The sequence below is a fragment of the Dermacentor variabilis genome, chromosome 6 (assembly GCF_050947875.1).
Source record: "Dermacentor variabilis isolate Ectoservices chromosome 6, ASM5094787v1, whole genome shotgun sequence".
NCBI lineage: Eukaryota > Metazoa > Arthropoda > Arachnida > Ixodida > Ixodidae > Dermacentor > Dermacentor variabilis.
In genome coordinates this window covers 194,705,431-194,711,852 of record NC_134573.1, presented here as the reverse complement: position 1 = coordinate 194,711,852, position 6,422 = coordinate 194,705,431, and the positions used below count along the sequence as shown (strand labels likewise).

At 44.3% G+C, this 6,422-nt stretch overlaps 1 long non-coding RNA gene across 7 annotated transcripts in view; it reads right to left on the bottom strand.

The window, feature by feature from the left end:
* Window positions 1–5,013, bottom strand: part of LOC142586037 (uncharacterized) — a 415,255-nt gene extending 410,242 nt beyond the window's left edge. For all 7 annotated transcript variants that reach the window (XR_012829185.1, XR_012829184.1, XR_012829187.1 and 4 more), the window contains exons 1-2: window positions 4,806–5,013; window positions 3,156–3,216 (exon numbers count right to left, since the gene is read on the bottom strand). This is a non-coding gene — a long non-coding RNA (uncharacterized LOC142586037). The remainder of the gene's footprint in view (window positions 1–3,155; window positions 3,217–4,805) is intronic.
* Window positions 5,014–6,422: the final 1,409 nt, after the last annotated feature.

Below are 6,422 nucleotides of genomic sequence, written 5' to 3'. Positions count from 1 at the left end.
TGCGCTATAGCTTGTATGTACTTACGTGAATCATTTGTTTCCAGTCTATTTGTTATTTTGCCTTCTATGAGGCAGCCATAAATCTCCCTGTGATGTGTTGGTATGCGAAACATTTTAATGCAACGTATTCAGATGTCTATTGTGTATTCACACATGCAAGCCAGCTGCAAAAGTTCATGCGTTCAAAGTTGGTTGTTGCAAGGGTATGCTTAAGCCCTGCCTTTTGGGTCACTTTGCCTTATAGTCATAAACTTAAGTCACAAGTGAAGAACCACTATGATTGTTCTGATTGAATTCAAATGTATAGTTTTTCTTCAGATGTATTTACACAGGTTCATGGCAGAAGTTAGTGAGCCAATTTCTTCAGCGACAGTTGACGGCCCTCCCAGTGCAGGATCCATTCAGCGTGGCTAGCTCGGCAGCGTTGGTAGAGGTCCTTAATAGTGGGATCCCTGATGCCAACATGGCCTTTTCGGTTGACTTTGAAGACCTCTTCTACAGCATTCTCCACGATGAACTCTTTGTAGCTGTGCGTAAAGTTATTGATCACTGCAGCCGTGCTGTAAACTTCCAGAACGCATGTGGTATGTCGGTGGATGCCTTTCTAGAGCTATTATCTTTTTATCTGTCATCCACTGTTGTTGAATTCAAATGCTCCTTGTTCCTTCAGAAAAAAAGAATATGTATTGGCTCTAGTGTTGCACCATTGCTTTCCCAGATTTTTTTAGCAACATTTGACAGGAAACTTCAAGGGTTCCTTCAAGACAAGCGTGTATGCAATGTTTTTAAGTATGTGGGCGATTTTTAGTACTTTTAGAGCTTTTACCTAATGACACTCTGCCCGCAGCAGTAGACGATGTACTGACTGCTTTAAAAGCTTCTTCACGCACTCTTAATTTCACTCATGAACTTCCTAGCCATCATTCTATCAGGTTCCTAGAACTGCAACTAACATTCTTGGATGACGGGCATTTATACTGGATGTTTTCACCTAGGGGCAAGCAAGCTCTTTTACCATTTGGATCTGCACATTCAACGATTGTAAAAAGAGGGATTGCCATGAATTGTTTCCGCAATGCACTCGAAGGAAGCTGTCACCGCGCTATTAAAAGTAGCTTTGACGTGCAATTCGAACGTTTAGAAGCCGCAGGGTTCCCTAAGCCCCTTTTTAAAGCGGTGGCTGAATCGCTGCTTCAGAGGCTAAAGAGGGAACCTACGAAGCTGGTAGATGTTGGGGCAACTGAACGCAGGAAACTTGAAGTCATGCCGTATGTGCATAAAGTGAGTCACAACATCAAAAAGGTTGCCGCCAAGCAGGGAGTAAGTGTTGTGTTTTCTGCCCCTTGCAAGCTTTCGGGTCTGTGCTCGCGCATTTCTCTAGGCAGGGCAGGGAACCACGTTTGCACAACGCAGCATGAAAACTGCTTTATGGCATGTGCCGCAGGGGTTGTGTATAAGTTCCCTCTCACATGCGTAAGATTTTACATAGGCCGAACCGGTCGATGTATTAATGACCGCCTGCGTGAGCACTACGCCTCCCTAGGGTCACATAACGGTGCAAACTTGCCTCGCCATTGCAATGAATGTGGCTGTTACCCTTTTTTCAGCAATGTAACGATTATCGGTAGGGGCAAGGCCAACGGGCGAGAAATCCTGGAAGCGTACTACATCAGTTTGTTAGGTGACGACGGCATTAGTACAACCTCGGTCCGCTTACTTGAAGAAGAATTTGCATTTCTAGGTTGGTCACGATAGATGCGATATCTTGTCTTTTCATGCTGTGTGATTTGCGATGATGTGGTTGCGCATGCTCTGCTGGCAATGGTGCCGTTTCTAATAAAGCTCAGTTGATAGTCCAGTCGTTGTGGTGTGAACCTCTCCTCTTGTCCTTTGTGTTTTCGACTGGTTTTTACCCTAAACTATTTACACTGTTAGGAGGGCTGTATGTACTAGCCTATGTCTCCAGGTTCCATGCAGTTGTGCCTTATGTACTGTAGTGTTTCATTTGCACGCATCTTTAGTGCAAATAAACCCGCCGTGGTTGCTCAGTGGCTATGGTGTTGGGCTGCTGAGCACGAGGTCGCGGGATCGAATCCCGGCCACGGCGGCCGCATATCGATGGGGGCGAAATGCGAAAACACCCGTGTGCTTAGATTTAGGTGCACGTTAAATAACCTCAGGTGGTCAAAATTTCCGGAGTCCTCCACTACGGCGTGCCTCATAATCAGAAAGTGGTTTTGGCACGTAAAACCCCAAATATTATTATTATTATTATTTAGTGCAAATAAATGTACTCAAATTCATCAGTCTGTCCTTTGCTTTTGTTTGTGTTAGGGAAAGTTATGAGTACAAATGTGAATTGTAAAGCAATTTCAATATATTAATAAGAATCCACTAGCCCAACGAAATGTCAATCATATTTCAGCGGCGAGTTCTGAAATCTGAATGCCATTTCAACTGGGTCAGAATGTACTGTTCAGTGTTGTGGCAATAATAACTCAACAACAGGTCAACAGAACTACCACAACGTCAGTGCAATGCAGCATCAATGGTAACCCAACAACTATTCAACAAAACGAACACAACGAGCTGTCTATGGACAATGGACTTTCGATGGTAACTTAACAATTATTCAACATTGAGACACCCAATGATGTTTAAATTAAGTTTCATAGGCCAATATTCAAGAGTCCTCAACACTCAACCCAATAATTCTCCCAGCTCTCCATGATTCCTCAAAAAAAAACTCAACATTGACCAATGGCATTTCAACGCCTTCTCAATAATTTTTTGTAAGGGCGGCAAACAAGTGCGCTCATACTTCTAACATTGGAATGACTGATGAAACACGACATCGGTATGAAAGTAACTTCACTACTGGGAGGACGAAATGTATGCAGTGAATAAATAGTAAATATGGCAATATCTTCAATTTACGTGACGCAATAAAGGAATTTGTCAGGCTGATTTGTACATCACCCAAACGAACCGAGCTTCAGCCATAGAATGTAGCGACAGAGAATGTATAGAAAACTCAAACCTAACTTTGGACGAAGACAAAAAGGCTCCGCAATATGTACAGGGAAAAAGCAGCATAAAACGATGTTAGTTAAACTGATCAAATAGAAAATAGAGGTTGCAGTCGAAAAACTTACCTCCCTCTTTCCGCGATGCATGATTCCCTCCATTATGCCAAAGGATTGGAAGAACGCCGTCCTAATACGAATCAACACGGAGAGAGATGTCAAATAAATGCAAATGTATTATTTTAGACTTATTGCCTTTCTATATGCATTTTACAAAATATTCATTGAGGTCATGTTTGACAGAATCGCGGAGCACTTGACTGGAGTGAATGCAGAGAACAAGTTCTTGTTAGAAAAAGATATTAAGACCATGTTGATGTCGTTAGCTAGATATTGAGGAGTCAGCGGTGCATAAACACCTTGATAGATTACGAAAAAGTTTTAGATTCAGCAGACACACCAGCAGTCACGAAGACATCGCGAAGTCACGGTTCCGAAAAGTCATGCGCGAAAATCTTAGAATATATTAACAGGAATTGCACAGTTAACACGACTCTTTGCAAGTGGTTAAGAAGGTGTGTCAGGCCAGTAGGCACCATTCCTACTTTTTATTCACTGCCTCTCTGCAAGTCCTACCCCTGATGCTAGATTGGGAAAGATTAAGCGGGAGGCTTAACGTGGCACCTTATTTACCTGCGATTTTCAAATGATGTTATGGTACTGCAAGAGTGAGCCGCCCAAATCTAAGTACAGGTTTGAATGTGGGCATGTATTGTTAACTTAGGCCTTACGCGTTACTCAACGACCCAATTTCGTCGGCCTGCTTCTTTCGAAGCCTATTCCTTCAGCACAGCAGCCCGATGCGCTACGCATTCGACCGCGCACTACCCAGTGACCACGTAGGGGTGAAAGTGTTTAGATACAAATGGCCCCCGGAAAGTATGTGAAGTACCCTAAGAATACTAACGCATTCAAATTGGTATCCACCTGGAGTGACAGCATGAAGCTACAAGGGAAACCCCTACGGGTTTATTTCTGGGAAACCCTCCATGTATCTTCGTGCTACAGTCGGATTGAAGACTATTTTCCCTATCGCGCCTTTATTAACAATCTGTAGTGGGAAAGTAAGCTGAAATTGCTGCGTGTTTAGGAAAAGTTTATTATTGCATTGATGATTGAAATCTAATAACAGTACAAGGCACTGTAGGTACACGACTTGTAAGATGCGCGTCCGATGCGCTGTAACTCCACAAGACTGAGGAAACAGCAGTCAAGTCTGCCTTAGATAGTAAGGTACATTGATAAAACAACACGCACAATGATGTGTGAGAAACATGTAGACGAGTACAATGAATGTACGGCAGATGGGATTACATATTGCTGTCGCAATATACGCCTACATGGTAGAACGTCAACACCTACGGACGCCAAAAAGAAATCTTGCTTAACCGAGGCCTCCCAATTCCAGCCAGTATTATGCCGCTCGCACTGTAGATTTGTAGTTCAGTATCTCTGATTTGAAATGAAGTACGGCGTGATTGCATAGGCGATTAATTCAGTCGTAAAACCTTTATTACCAAGAGCCCACATTCTACGTTCTATTAGTCACGCAGTGTGAAGTCTCGTCGTGTATCACTAAGCGCCCTTAAAAAGGTTAAACAGATAACGTCAGAGCGAAGGGTGCTTGAAGTATCAAAAGAAAGTTAATCGCATTAATAGTGTATCCTACAGATGTTAAATTTAAGTGTTCGATAGTCAAATATAAACAAAGGAACTCACGGAGGCTCTGCGCTGAATAGTTGCTTGTGAGTGGCTACATCAATTTGTCCCGAAATTCGTGCGAGACTGGTCGTTGCGCATACCAATAACCGTCCACAAAGGTAGCGTGCGCTGTGTTTCACAACCATACACGCGCATCTGTGCAGCCAGACAAGGTCGAAACATAAGAAGTCGTCGTCTCTCTTTTAGGCTGCGAGCGATGGCGTACGCGCTCGCTTTCTTTTGCTTCCCGCCCCACGCATCACTGCGCCCTCCACTCCGAGAGCAGCCCGCTCGCTCGAAGGCCTATCGGTCATGGACGAACCCTTGCGCAGCGACACAGCGGGCTACACTAATTACGGTGCCTGGCGAAGTGCCTTCCCTGCCGCGACTCCATGCTCCTTGACTGCGGGACCAAGTTTATGAGTTGCTTCTGGCGAGCTTTATGCAAACTTTTACGTAAGAACAGTACGCAAAGGGCCGAGCACGTCCGCAGCCATAAATATCGGTGCCCTGAAAGATGTTGTGATTGATTGCTGTATTTGAGGGTCCAGTAATTAGGTTTTCGGTGGAGCGATGACGGCAATTTTTTTCTTTACTCGTTGACTATCATCTAGGCTCGAAAATCTTTGCGATATAATGCTCCCCTTTTTGTGACGTTCGTAGCTCATTCACTATGCGCATGCCTCTCACTCACTCTGCCCCGTTCATAGCGTATAAGAAAACGTAGACAAATTAAACACTCGTTAGTTGTTTCCTGATCTAGAGTTGGCAAAGTGTCACTGTGTATGCATACGTGCGTGTTCGTACCTTCACAAACACGTTGTGCGTGTTTGCGTGCCTTGACATAAACATAAGGCTTAGCGCCTGCCCTCGTCCCCCACCACTTGCTGGTGCTTCAAAACTAGAACAGAAAAACAAATCCCACGGTATGACTCTCGCCACTCATAAATAATAAAAAGAGGCATCGCGAAGGCTTCCATCCGTCGAACGGCTGAAAGAATGCTGTAGGGGAGAGCGTCGATCTTCAAGTTGCCTAAAATACAGTGGGTACCCCGAAAGCATTGTTGTGTAAATCTGGGAAAATATGCCACCGGAAATCAGGACGAAGAGGAAAAGGCGAAAAACACCGGGAAAAAAGATCGGAAATACGCGCGCTGTTGCCTTAGGTACATGGACTGTCACATAGAAATAAAAAAGACAGCCCAATGCCATCACGCTCAAGTACTGTTCTCCACTCCGTAAACACTGAAAGGGCCGTGCAAGAGGGTCAACGCAGTATCCAAGGAAACAAATAAGTGCTGCTGTCTCTCAGACTAAGCGCATCAACAAGAGCGTGGAATGCGCTAGTTGCGTAGTTAACCACATCCCACTAACTTGAGAGAAAGCGAATATTCGGCAGACCGGACACTGTCTCCACGGCATATTACGGGAGCACAAATACACTGGCCAGCTTTTGACATGCCTGGAAACCTGGGTTCGCAGTACAGACAGCGCAAATTCTCCCTGCAACTAGATAGCACCAAAGTCATTCGCACAGCAAAAACGAAAACAGAGCGAGAAATATAGGAAACACTCGCGATAGCAAAAGAAAAAAAAGAACAAACAAGAGAAGTGCATAAGCACTCCGTCCATCAC